Below are 14,864 nucleotides of genomic sequence, written 5' to 3' on the forward strand. Positions count from 1 at the left end.
GCAGCGACGCAGCAATTTACAAAACGTCAAACGAGGGCTAACTTTAGGGTGTATCCTGCCAGATACATGTATTAAATCGGATGTGATATGTATGTCTTTTCAGAGTTGCTTTCTATGACTAATCGAATTGTTGAGAATTTAGTCTTGCATTCTCATGCGGTGGTGGACTCTATGTAGTTGTGCCTTTCGTATAGACAAGTCATGAATAAACCTGTAACTTCGTGTAACATTCACATTTGCCCTTGTGAAAGGGATGTTATGATGTCATTCAAACGGTAAGCAGTGCCACCATTTGACTGGCCTGAGAGTGTGAAGACTACATGCTCGATTTAAATACATTTCCTAGCTTTACATACAAAATTTTATGAATATCAGCTTTGCTCTTTGTACGATGTATTGTTGTAGACAACTTATGACGGTATACTACATTGACCACACGGATAAATCGGCGATCATACAACCGATTCGCCAAGCGCTGATTGGATACGGCCCCACAAAACGTGGCCTTTTAGTCGATCTCCGCAACGTGGCGGCGGAAGCAAAATTCTAATTGGGCAATGTCGTGTATGTAGTCTCGTGTAGACGGTGTCCTTGATCAAGTCGAATTATAAAAAGATTGGCTCACTACCGTACGAGTCGAGACATATCATTAGGAGACTTCACGTTATCTCCATCTGAGGCCACAACTTCTAGGTACTGCTCTGGAATAATCTGGGACTTGTAAATCTTCTCTACGATCACATCGTTTACTGGGAATTGACCTGTTTAAAAGCACGAGAATGCGCTTTAAATCGCCAAAGTTTCAGGCCACAGAAGTAGCTCATTCCAATTTCAAGAGTATAAACATACCGAGGATCGTAAGTAAATCAAGAATGCGGGGTACTCCTTGTGGGGAGTGATCCAGTCACGGTTGGATGTCTTTGTGAGCATAACTCGCACATACGTTGAACCATATCCCTTATATCGGGTCAAGTGAGAAAGGTGTGCCTTTTGTATGAGCTCCCAGGAAGCCACTAACTGCGGACGATTTGAGCACCCTTGCCCCGGATCAGGGTGGGACAGATTAATACACTTGCAGTACTGGGTATTCATGTGTCCCAGAACCAACAGGTCCCGCTGACCTTCAGAATTGAATTGACTTTCCAGCATCGGGACAGACTATAAATGGTCGTCTACACACTGTGCCCATCTGAGCTCAGAGCAAGAACCGTAGAACGGGTGACTGGCAAAACTATTCCGAATGAAGTTGTGAACGATTACACGAATATGTTGCGACATTTAACCCTTCGACTTGCCTTCCTCCCGTTGAATTCCACGGCGGACGACATATGATATACTCTTACAGTTGCGAATCCATAGTTGACAGCAACCGAGGCCTCCTGATCCTGGTTGGCTCGGAAGCGAGAGGGTTGTTCAATCGGCTTGAAGGTAGCAATTATATCTGCCGTCGCCCATGATTGAGACCTAAAATTAAATAATACAACTTGCATGGTGAAGTCAAAATTACGGGAGCGCATAGGGAACCAATCGGAACATGAATTGAGGTATCACACCACGAATTTATTTGGGTATAGGACGAAGCGGTTTAGGTTTAAAAGGGACCTCCACAGAATGTTGTCATTCAAATAAATGAATATTTTCAAAGATTGTAGATAACCCACCCATAGAGACACACGTGCGAAGTTGCAAAACGTTGATATACTTTTGCTTCATCTGGCATAGAGGTTTCAAGCCAATGTGGGGGTAGTGGAGACTGCGAGTCCACTGAGACTACACCGAGAGGTAGGTGCGAGTGTGTCCGAGTAGGGGGCATCCGATGGGTAGTCATGTAGCTTGTTGGGTTTTGTGAGCGTCATATGCCCGGAGCAAGACATTTTATCCAATAACAGACGCGGCACCAGTACCGCACGGCAGTTTGGCCGTCGGTCGGAACACTGTAACTCGGGCTAGAATTATCACTGCTCTTCGCACTTGCAATAGAAAAAGGACACACACCTACGGGGGTGGAGAATCAAAAGAGATACAGTACAAGGATCAGGTGCACTACACCAATGTCCAGCGGCCGGAAACGATGGTCATCATTATCCTCCAAAATCCGGTGGTGCCCGTTCTATCACGAGTTTCGTCGCCTGAACGAAGTGACACAAAACAGTAGTGATGCCGCCATTTATTAGCTGAAAGTGGTAAAATATTGTTTTTCTTTGAGCGCCGCGGAAATTTCATGCGCGAAGATGAGAGGAATCCAATAGAGAGTATGGAAGGAGAGTTAATACGAACTCATGAATGAGTCAAATTGGATTGAAAGGCTCGCGCCTGAAGTACCGCGGAGAGCAAGGCGTAGGGTAATTGAGTGGGCGAGGGAACGCCATTCACTTTTTTCCTTGTCTAGTAAAGTTCCATATCCGCAGATACAACGTCTTCGGCAGGCAAACATCCGGTGTGGTATGGGGGTTCAATGAATTGACAACTTGAGATAGGCTGTTGAGACAGAGCGGAATTCGCATTATGATTAGTTCTTGTTCTGGCAGGCATGTCCTTCAAAGTATACGTAAGGAAACACAGGTCCTTGTTAGAAGTTAGATGGAAGGCTGAATAATTCCAAAATGGTCGATCGTCGGTATTGGATAGTCTCTGACGGACACGCTGTTCAAGTCAACATCAAGCTCCGACAGATCAACAATCAACACTTCTCTGTGAAAACGTCTTGATTAAACGCCAAGAGATTTTTCTAAAGAGTAATTGTCGTAACAGCTCACGGATATAGGTTCTTGGGTGGAACAAGCAGTAGTCAGTGATTGCGAGGGATGAAGCAATAGGACGTGGCAGGTGCCCAGTCTCATGGAATTTTCCGAGTCCGCTTTCCCACAATCAAACTATTATCATTCTGCTGGTACAGAGCTCTTTACGTTGATTAACTGGTTACAAGAACGCTTTAGAAGAAGTATCTGGCTATGGTGAATAAATTATTAACTAATTAACCACCTTTGAATTTTATTGCAGATAGAAATCGGCTACACGAACTTAGATGCGTTTTTGACTGACCGATTCAACATATGAGTCTGAGTCTGAACAAAAAAAAATGTCATAGCTAAACTTGGTCAACGCATTGACCCAAACAATGCCCACCGGGCCACCGTTCATCGTACAGCAAAACGGCGATGGATAAAATGTCGGCTCAATGTAGTAACACAAGCTATACCATGTCAAAGTTGAGTCCTACATCCTTCAAGTTCTTTCCAACTCGACCAGGAAACACTCACTGATCATGTTTCCCATGTAAACCAAATTCTCGACACATGCCACTCGGATTGCACTCGGAGTTCCAGAGATAGACCGACGTATATTGCTCACAAATACCCATGTTATTTGATATGTTGCAGAACCGTAGGACAATGAAGGATTCTCTACAATGAATAATCAGAGAAAGTGCACGAGAAGTGCATAGGTCGATCGCGCCGCATTCTTGGGAGAGAACTCCCGATATATTGTGGAACAGTGGGGTACGCTCAAGTAGAGAAGCTGCCTGAAAGGCGGCCGAATCTGCAGCCAATGGTGAGATTTGCGGCCCCAACCTATCAGCCGGGTTCAGTGTCTAATCTATCCTCATGATTGGTTTCAAAGCTGGTTCCGTGGATTCGTTCCCACCCTTTCTGCCGGTCCCCATTGACGGACTAGATGCGTGCCTAAGCGACTGTCTTCAGGTACCTAGTCTCCTGAAGTGCGATACTCCACGTCAAACCAGCTCAACGTGTTTACCCTCTCACGACCCCCTCATTCTTTCAATTGTACAATGACCTAATTTCCACGCGACGTGATTTTTATAAGATACTGATTAAATGTCCTCATCAAAGCCGAGAAACAATCACTTTGGATGAACATTGATGGCTGGGGCCTGGGCTACGACATTGCAAAGGTTCATCCGGCGTGATCGAGTTCAAGGCATGAGGTGCTGACAGATGCACATGTAGTGGTGGTAAGGGGCCGCTAGTTGTCATTTCAATCAAGGAGTCGAAATACTTTACCAGACCATTCAATTCCATGCACTTTAAATCTTCCAACATCAAAATCCCCAGTACTTGCTCGTAAAACGGCTGATACTAGATAGTTTTCAGTCAAAGTAAAACATATAAAAAAGGAACTTCGGCGCTTGGCTTTAAACGTAGATTAAAGATGGTTACACACATTTTACATCGGTATAATTATCTCTGACAACCCTACTGCCATGTTATTGTCGAGAAGCGTGGATATCGGGGATTAATACCTTACCACTTATATGAATTCAGCCCTGAAATCCAGCAATGGGCGTCTATCAACCAGAGGTGCCAACCCTGAAGGTCTTTAAGCGCGTGTTTAATCCAAGTCTTTCAACTTCAATTTAATCACTTCCAAACACTTAGCAGGGAATTGTAACAATTGTCTCTGATAAGGAGCAGATGTCTTGAGAGTGAGCATGCATTGCCTTAGCAATTATTCTGTTTGAAGTTTCATGTGGCGTCTAGATTTCCCACTAGACAAAACTACTTTGGCAGAGGCAAGCAGCCAAATAGATTAATCGATAAACTGAGATTGAGCGGTCATGTTAATCATGCATGCCTGTCTCCGTTCAACACTTGTGATCTTCAACTCCTGCTGTACCTTTATGTCACATTAATAGCTCCCAAACGCGGAGAAACTTCGTGAAAACGAGGAGGCATAAGAGGGGCTGTCTGAGGCTGTCTTGTGTCCGGTGTTTATATATGCCACTGAAATTCTAAAACGTGGGAGAGAATTATTTGACTTGAATAATTTTCAACTAAACCAACAGAATGTAATACCTGTTATAGACTGCACATTTAGCATCTCTCAATGGCAATCACTTATTTGGCCATGTACGTGGACTCAGAAGGAGACTACAAAGATTGAATCCCTTGGGGAGGAAAGGCATTGTCCATTATATACACACCAAATATAATCACTTATAAATGCCATATATGCGCCCCTTGCTACCCCCAAGTGTCGTATGGTGTACGTGATCCTGATGTATTTGCCCTCGTGCTAAGTAAACGACCGTAAGTTTATATTTAGTACCCACGAACTATGGCCTTTAAAACGAATTCATCTACATCATCCCCACGTCCATCCCGGCACGTATGCTCCCCTTTGTCACTATCCTTGCATTACATCAGTCCGCAGATTTTCTAAATCAGGTTGATGTAACGTTCTCCAGGTGCCGGTCGTGCCATTAGTTGTAGCCGTAGTGACTATGGAGAGCGGCAATTTCAGGGGGTGCAAGTAAATGTCATTGATGTTTCCAAAGGTTAGGACGAAGAGGGGAGCATAAGGCTCAATACTTTCTCCGCGAAGGTTTAATTGTATGCAAAACATATTGAAATGTTAATGAGGCGAGTTATCGTGGTGGCCCTCAAGTTGTTGAATTTGTAAAGGTCATCAATAGATTGTATTTTGTGCCAAAGGTCGATTTTTGCAGGGGCTGCACCGAAATTTCGGGAGTGGAAAGAGGGGGATAAATTATGACAAGACTTCGTTTCCAGAGTCAGCGGCCAAGTGCTATAATAACTAATAACATATTTGTGAGAGATGAATTTCCCCCATTTTGATTTCGCGCTTTTTCCCCTCTTGTAAAAATCACCGAGGCAACTCAGACTTGACTAAACGGGTATTTGTGTTCACATCCCCAGAGCAGAGTATTTTGGTCTAATGCACGGATCTAATGACATGTTTATACCCTCCAGGAAACGGACTCGGCGTACGGTCAGTTTGACTGATGGTGAGTATGATGATCCTCATAACCTATCAACTGTCTCCAATTGCTGAGCTGCTTGTTAATTGGTATTACTGCACGGCCTTGCCCTAACATTACCCCACAATACACATTTATTACCCACTTTGCAGATAATGCTGTCACAGTAATAATCAAAATATATTTGATTTACATAGCTCAAGTATTAAACCTCTGACTACCATCTTCAATCTACTTGCCAAAGTCGTAGTGATTGATCGGAGTCTCGGAGCATTTGCTCTTTTAGAGTTGTTTAAATGTTACTTAGAGTCTGATGAATTTTACTCCGTCAAATGGACAGTGTAATAACCAGACTGACTCTCATGGAATACTCTGATATGCGCTCGGCGGCTTCAGTGGATGATATTAAGCAGAATAAAGATAAGCTAACTTTAATTACTATTCTACCCTAACCCAGAATTACTTACCCCAGAGCCTGCGGTAATAAATCCAGATTCAATCCTCCTGCTTCGGAGCTACCAATTCAAACAAGGCAATAATTGCAACTGGGTGCATATGGCTCACGATCAAAAGATGGTCATGGCTTGGACTGCATCAGACTCGGAGGGGCTTGGACATCTTACTTTATTCTGTCATCATCCGTTATCTTATTCAGCTTTAGACTTTATGAGTCATTCAAAGGTGGCAATAATCAATGGCCAATTCAAAAGTTGAAACACCAACATCCCTCCGCTCCGAATCAGAATCCAAGTGGACCTCCACTCCAAGAGTTGTTTGTATAGCATGTCCTAGAGCGGCTCTCGAGAACTGTTGTATACGATATGTATTGTCAAATCTAATTCGCGGGGTGTTCGGAGTGCGTGGTCGACGGCATTGTACCACTCAATCACTCTGCCTCTGCTGCTTGCAAATTATTTATATAGTGGCACTGTGCCAGTGTTAATTTAAAATGAGTCTAAATTAACAGGTCCATACTCGTCAATAAAGTTCCATTTGAGAAAAGTTACATGGGCTCCATGACACACGGCAATTAATTACCTTTCTAGTTTGGCATGAATGAAGGCCAGAATACAATCTCCTATGAGTCATGCTTAGTAGATTAATATTCTTGCATAGTTATCCTACCTTCCAATCTCGCGGTTTGCTAGATGTATGGATCCTCAGAGTGCAAACGGAATCAAGGTTGGACTCTAGCAGAACAACTTGAGTCGCATGGCAAGCGCCTTCAATTATGACACTATGGCAAACCCTAAAAGTTGGTGAGTTGTATTAGATTATCAGTATTATATACACTTGTTCTGTCCTCCGCTCATTTACTTCACTGAGTGCATGTACGGTTGCTAAATTGTTGTACACTAATGAGTCAGAATGGTCTTAGTATAGGACCTTCCATCAAGGTCATTAATTTGAGAAAAAGAAATAGAGTGTTCAACTATCCGAGTGCTTTGGGAACTCTGAAGAGTCTGTTCCAAGCAATGACGATAGTATTCTTTAAGTCGTTTTAACTCTTTCAGAACCATCGCTAGTCTCGATTGCAAACAGTGAAGTCTTAAATAACATTCCCCAATTACAGGGATGTTCAACCGAAATTGAAAAGCTATTTTGAAATTGCATGGCGACGACGAGGAACCCCACATTACAAGACACAGGAACATGAGCTGACATGGAGTTACATGAATATGGGGACATTACATCCAACTTTAGCCTGAAATATTTTGAAAACCCCAGTTTTGAGAGTCGAGACTCGGAAACAGAGTCGGAGCACAGGAGACGCCAAGCGCCCAAAATTAAGGTCAAGAATCCCCGCTCGGAAACAGCCGCGTCTATCCCCAGGTTGCCCCATCATACAATATGTACATTTCTTCAAGCAACGGCAGGCAACGGCTCACCGACTCGGCGGCGTTGGAATCGCAATAGGCTATAGCAAAGCACACCAGAGGTACTCCGAGTTGAGTCGGAGGGTGCGAGGCGTCGCACATCATCAATCTACCATCCACTCAACCAATATTCACTTGATTTGCTTCTTGCAGTGCATTTGCCATTGGCCGTGTTCCACATCGACCGTTGATTCAATTGTATTGATTCTTCTTTATTCAAACACTACCATTGCCGGAAAGGCCAATAAAGCTGTGGCAACTCAGTGAAACCGGATTTCATTCAAAAATCAGAAGCCAGTGGCCAAAATATACACAGACAAGTCGATTGAATCATATGCACTGTCTACACTGGCCGACTGAGCATTATAGATGCACACCTTCATTGTACAGTCAAGATTTTGTGGCTGGCACCGGCTCTTGATCTCCACCGCAAGTCGTGGCCACTGTCAACAGGCAAACATGCAGCAACAGCAGCTCATCTATGAGCATCCAGCATAGTGCGTGCGGTGCGCGCAGCTCATGCTGTGCTGCATGTGCACATAGCAGTTGCACTTATCTCTGTTATCGCATGAGCTGGAAGGAACTTGGAACATCCCCGTATCATCACAACATCGCTAACTAGAATGCGTGCACTATGGTTATTGGGGGGGAGCGCAAGCCGACTCCTTGGTGTAGTTGCCAGTGGTGCGTTGCCTCAATATTTGAGTATGGAGACAGGGCAACTCGTCGTGCCCGCCTCCCGCTGGGGCCTGACCACGGTAACTTCAAAATTGACCCGACGCTCTTGAATAAGCCTAAATCATGAAATAATCCACATCGTGATCACAGCTCATATCGCCCTCAATAATCGCCTATGATCTCTCGCGATTCGCCGGTGCTTGACCTTGCCCAACTCGAGTCCTATTAGCTCCAAGCAGATGCGACGCACAGTGATCCACCGCCCTCTGTCCGATATGGAAGTTAGAGCAAATAGGAGGTGGGGTGTAGGAGGACCCCTGACAATAGGCCCAGAGGACGTTCCCGAAAAAGGTCGATTTTTGGGTTTTTTGTCCGTCGCGATTTTCAAAATTTCTGTCCGGATATAGAACGACCTACCAATTTTTTCAAAAATTTGTCCGGAAATCGGGAACAACCCTCGGGAGGCCCAATTTGTGTCCGGACAGGCCTAAAAATCGATTTTTTCGCCGCTGCGCGCGTTCAGCTGAGTTCAGTCGCAAATGGGACGCTTCAGAACAATGTTAAGAATCACTGTAATAAAAAAAAACCTGCCTAGTACAATACAAAACCATAAAACGAGTATGCGATGCAAAAAAAGCTATGTACTACTATCTAGGTTTCGCTTTGCAAACATTTTCATCGCTTTTTTGATGCTCCCTACTCCCTCAACCAATGTCTTGTAAAGCGAAATATCTTGCGCATGAACTTCAAAACCTGCTGCAGTGACAGACAAGGGTTTATGATAGAGGAGGGTGAGTAACTTGCAGGAAGGCAGGTGTGCAAATTCAGATACATTGAGCAAGGCAGTTTTGGTGGGTCTTGCAGTGAAGTAGAGGCCATGACTGTGCTCGAAGACTTGAAAAGATGCTTTTGAAAGGGCACAGACATTGGTAGTAGTCGCAACCGGCTGGTTTCGTGAGTGCTTTCCGTTTGGTTTCTCACTCAAAGCAATGACTAAAGTACGGCGTGATCATTAGTCACTACATCGAAACAGCTCCAACTGATAGTCCACTTTACCTTTGCCAATCTGAATCCTATCATCAAGAAAAAGGAACTACAATTGAATGTGTGATGCAGAAAATCTATGTAATAATATCTAAATTTCGCTTTGCAAACATTTTCATTGCCTTTTTTATTCTCTTGAACTATGGGTTTACTAAGGGCAAAATACTAAAAAGGCGATATTGAGATTAGAAACAACGACGTAGTATCACAATACGAAGGGCGGGAGCGACTACACGCTCAGCCTCTATACTAACCGATGACTTATATTTTGAGGGTCGTTGATCACGATATATGTCCGGTTTTTGGATCGACCTCGGCGGTCCTGCAACTTTTCTGTCCGGATTTTTGGAACGACATTTTGCTCAAAATCTGGGATTTCTGTCCGGTTTCGGAACGTCCGAAGGGGTCGATTTTCAAAATTTTTGTCCGTCCGACGGAACGTCCTCTGGGCCTATTGTCAGGGGTCCTGGTGTAGGGGGCGGCGGACTCACCCGCCGTGCCTCATTCCGAGCCTCGCATCAGTCATTCACCGCACATTTCCAGGCAACTGACTCCTGAGGCCTCTCTCTCAATGCTACTTTCCTTGGCCTATGACGCGATTGAGTGTTGCACACTGTACACCAGAGGTGTACTACATCGCTTCGCGGAGAATATCGGATAAATTGCAGAAAGAAAAACGTGTCAGTGTTAAACACAAGCCCATTCCAAGTAAATTGCGCTAACTCACTACGTCGCCGGTCGCGGGGTATATGTGCACCAGCACAACTGTGTTTAAGATGCCTTGCTGGACAATCAATATCATTTGATATTTCAGCAACCCGTGCGTTTTGTTCGCGGAATGATATGCTAATTAGGCAACAGCAACATTGAGAGGATGGCGGGACGGGAGCAAATGTGGAACCCCAACCTCAGAAAAGACGATCGATCGGTTGTCGTCGCGTGGCACGGCGTATCAGAGGAGGCAATAGCGTGTTTATCACAGCAATTGTTCCTTTCCTCCATTATAATATGCAAACTTGGTAATAGAATTGGATTGTGATTTTTTTTTCTTCTGAGGGGTTGTACCCTTGAGGTAAGAGGTAAGCGCTTGAGCACTGAGACATTCGATTTTTGATTTTGGTGCACGTACGTTTGGAGAAATTACTTGGAGGTTACGGTTGTTTGTTATTGGAGGCCAAGACCATTTTACGGTGATGGTGACTTTGTTTCTAGTATAGTCTTGTCTTGACAATTTACGTGTGCTAGACGGCGTATGTGTGTATTACTTTGGTATTACTATTAATGTGTAAAGTACAAGAATTTGATACGCATCAATGAATAGAATAAAGTCAATTTAGGACGCGAATGTTGCGGCATGCCAACGAACGAATTGAAAAAAAGTACGTACATGGTTTTGTATGGTTTGCTGGCAAGGCCTCCTGAACGGCGGGGAAGGCAACTGGAGAATCTAGTACTCTTGGTATAGGTACCAACGGGCCTGCCTCGCCGAGTGCCCTGCCAGCATTCTGCGGGATTGTAAGATACCGTGACGGTACGGCATCCGACATTGTACGCAACATTTCCGTCGGCCCTGTGCGCCTACAATGCCTCGAGGTCATACTGTAGGTTGTAACTGCGGCTGAACGCACGGGTGTGCTGGACTGTTGCATTTTCGAGTTGCGAATTCTCGTGCCGTGGCTATGGTCGAGTGGCACTGTGGCCTGGCGTGTTCGTACCGCAAACGGAGTGGCGGCCGACTCAACCCCCTAGATGTCGGGCCTTCCAGCGCAGCGACGAGTATCTCGCCGTGATTTGTCGGATACAGATCTACACCGACAATAGTCATGTATTATAATATGATTATATTACTTTATACAACTGCATAACAGGGTACAAAGCTCACGCCATCGTTAAACTCTCTTCAATAGTAAGTAATTGAATAGTGGCTAACATACAGTACTATAGCACCCTACGTCATCGCACAATGAATTTTCTCTTTTCTCTTCGCGTTTTTGTGTTCAAGGTCGACTACCGATCGAGCTCAGTGAGCCCCCCCTTTTTTACTTTTTGTCAACTCACAAGTCGCGGTGACGATGCTCGGGCCCCTAATCGTTGGTCTATATATGGCACGCGATCATTAATTTCTCGATCACTGATGGATTATGTACTCACGGTTCGAGTCCAGCGTCAGCCGCGCGCGCGCGCAGCTCTTGAAGCTTACAAGCCGGACGAGGTACGCTGTCAGTCGAGCTTTTGACGCAGGACAGGACAGCGATCGCTCGTCATACGGATGGGCCTCTGCGACTATCCGCCGGGAGGGCACGGGGGTTGTGATCATGATCATGATCAGACCCGCTCTTACAAACTTGAACTTGATTGAAGGCAGCGGCGGCCTGAGGCGAACTTGCCGTCGATTGACACTGTCGGTGAGCTTGAGGTTTTGGTTTCATGGCTGTTGATCTGACGCTCGCACGAGTATAGGGACTATTAAAGTTGTCAAGTTTGACGGCGCGATGCGATGCGATGCGGACGCGGACGCGGCGCTGGGCGCTGACCGTCGGGACACTCGAGTATCGACATCCCGTGTCGACGCAACCACTGCGCATCCGTCCATCGATTTTTTAATTATCCAAATTCAAATGCATATCACCCCGCGCGGGGCTCCGCCTCGGGTGATGAAACTTTGGATACGCACCTACACTTGGGGACATAGGGCCGGGTACCATGGTGATAGCGCCCGTGCTATATCTACTGGCGCTATTCATGGACTCACAATTTCCAACTTTACCTCTCTAAGTTACTATACCTCTTTGCATCTCTGACTCTAACTTTGACTCAATACAATCAAAGTTAATTATGGCGCTTAAGGTGCCGAGTCAGCCTCTGTGCCAGTGTACCAGTGATTGATCATGGAGATTGATGGCCATCTGTGCGTGGGTGAATCAACGACTATTGGACCTACTACTTTTACTTTTTCTTCTTCTTCTTCTTCTATTGCTACCACCACGACACGCAGCTAATATAGCCACAACAATCGTGTGAGAGGCAGTCAACTCGATGACTGGATCCATTGTCGTCGGATCGGAGCTGATCGATACGGATCCTACTATGCGCATGCTCCAGGCCGATGTGATACTAACATGACTTGGATTGGCATGGGAGAGCGCGAGAAGGGGATGTTGTGGGAAGTGATATACTGTTAGTGGTACTATTACTAGTACTAGTAACTAGCAAGACTTAGCAGCTTTCTGGCAGAATGGCAGGGCGGCTAGCTGCGGGGTATTGTCCCATGACCTATCTCCGAGTTTAAAAGTGCATGTTAATCGCGTCCTACTACGTCGGCGAGTGTCTTTTTTGGAACTGTTGAAGACGCGCGCGCTTGATGCGCTATGTGCGATGTGAGTGTACAGACAGGTAGACATTATTCGCCTGCGCCAGCCTTCGATGTTGAAGCTTGAAGCTCGAGGCTTGATTCCTGATACTGGTATTGCTTCTTTTACTTTTGCAAAGCGCCAGTAGGAAATAGCTGAATAGCGCTGAGATATTATTGTTGAAAGACGAACCTAACCGCTTGAACCGCAAACTTAATCCGGCGCCATTCCAATCGAAAAATCATGGCGGGGCATCACGAAACTGGATACTGGGGTAAATTAGAATACGATGCACCCATTATAAGACTGGAAAAAGATATATATCATAATACGCTCACCATCGACAGTTGAATGGAGCAGAGAACATCCGAGTCGCATCGCATCGCGTCGCGTTTTTCCGAGTCCGAGTCGGATTAAACCAGGATATTCTGTCTTTCATGTTTATCTTTATGGTTATGGCTATATTTACGATTTTATCTTCCATCTCACCTCTTACATCTCAGCCTATCTCCCACTGTCTCCCGTCTTTGACGTCTTGACCTTGAATCTTCCATCAGAATCATCCCCCCTCCCCCATCTTTTGTCGAATCGCTATCACCATATGATACTGTAACATCCTCCCTGGCCCTGGCGTAATCGGTCAGTTTTCCTTTGACAATCACCCCCCTTGCCCCCCTCTCTCCCCGGCCCAGGGTTTTGTTTTTGATATTCGGTGGTGGTTGATGGGTGGTTGGTCGTGGGTTGGGTTGGGTACAGGGCTGCGCGGTGAATTGAAGTGTGATCTCTTGACCCTGGCCCCGTCGAAACTCAATGGCAGAGGTAAAATAAAATTAATGAATTGCGGTAAGAGGCATACCCGTCCTGATTCAGCCATTATATCTGTGTTCATATCTCATTTCATACCATTAAACGGTCGGTGGACGGAGGGTCAAGGGAAAAGGGACAAGTTAAAGTTGGCACTTGGCTTGGATTAGACGCGACTCGGAAGAAGTATAGGTATAGTATGAAAGAAGGAGTAGAAAGGAAGGAAGGACAAGAAAAGAAATTAAAGTTCAGAGAAGCGAGCGAGCTGCTGCCTAGTCTAAACCTATTCATATCCCTATTCCTAGTCCCAGTACAAGTCCTATTCCTATTCCTAGTCAAAGGGAATTGTTTAACAACGGTGCAGGGTGCAGGGTGAAAGGATTTAATTTAAATTAATGAAGTCGCATCATTGACGACTATCGATCCGGGATCGATGAAAGGTCCAGGACGTACAACACGTTGATATTAAAGTCGTTTTGTGCCTCTTTGAATGGTGATAGAAAAGGGATGATGGTTTTGGGATTTTGGACTCGGACTGGACTCTGAGTCGTGAGTATTTTTTTTACATTGTCAAAAAAAGGAAAAAAAAAAAAAACGGCGGACAAAAGGGAATGAATTCAACGGGTATACTAGTCTAGCACATGAACGTGAACTATCGAGCGGGTGAAAGCAATCCCCATCCAATTCAATTCAATGCGTCCTATAGTAAAATATGTATAACACTCCCAGGCTACAAAGAGTCAATGCAAGAGCTAGGATAATACAACACACGCTCCAAAAAAGAAACGAGATTAAATAGCACCCTGAGGCTCTTTTTTAAATAAACAGGTAAAATGAAATGCATCCCATGGTATTCATTCATTCGAGATGAAAGGAGAGGACGGGAAAGGAAGCGCGATATGATATGATATGATGATCATGATCCATAGGGAGGACATTGGCAGAATCATGATCAGGAGTCGATGTTCTGCCAGTCCTATGGTAGACCCTGGGGTAAATAGTAAACGGACGCGGAAAAGGCGCGATAATCAGTATCCGCCATCAGATCGCGTCTGGCGCTGGTATTCCTCTTTCTGCTGCTGTTGTTCAATATTCAATGCTGATCACTGATCAGGAGCCCATCGTGTCGGGTCAGGCGCCGCGCGCAACGAGAATGTGAACACTAAAAGGTGTAAAGCGGACTCGGACTGCAAGTTGAGCGGTGATGTCAATGTGACGACGCGGTACGTAGTACGGGAATACGGCGCTGCGTAGATAAGGCAAGTGCAGGTTGCTAGCTAGTATGTACAAGAAGTCGTGTTTTGGACTACGTATAGGCTCGAATCTCGGGTGGCATATGACCGGGATGATGATGCTAATTGATATGTGTGC

This window comes from Psilocybe cubensis, chromosome 6, assembly GCF_017499595.1.
Source record: "Psilocybe cubensis strain MGC-MH-2018 chromosome 6, whole genome shotgun sequence".
Lineage (NCBI taxonomy): Eukaryota > Fungi > Basidiomycota > Agaricomycetes > Agaricales > Agrocybaceae > Psilocybe > Psilocybe cubensis.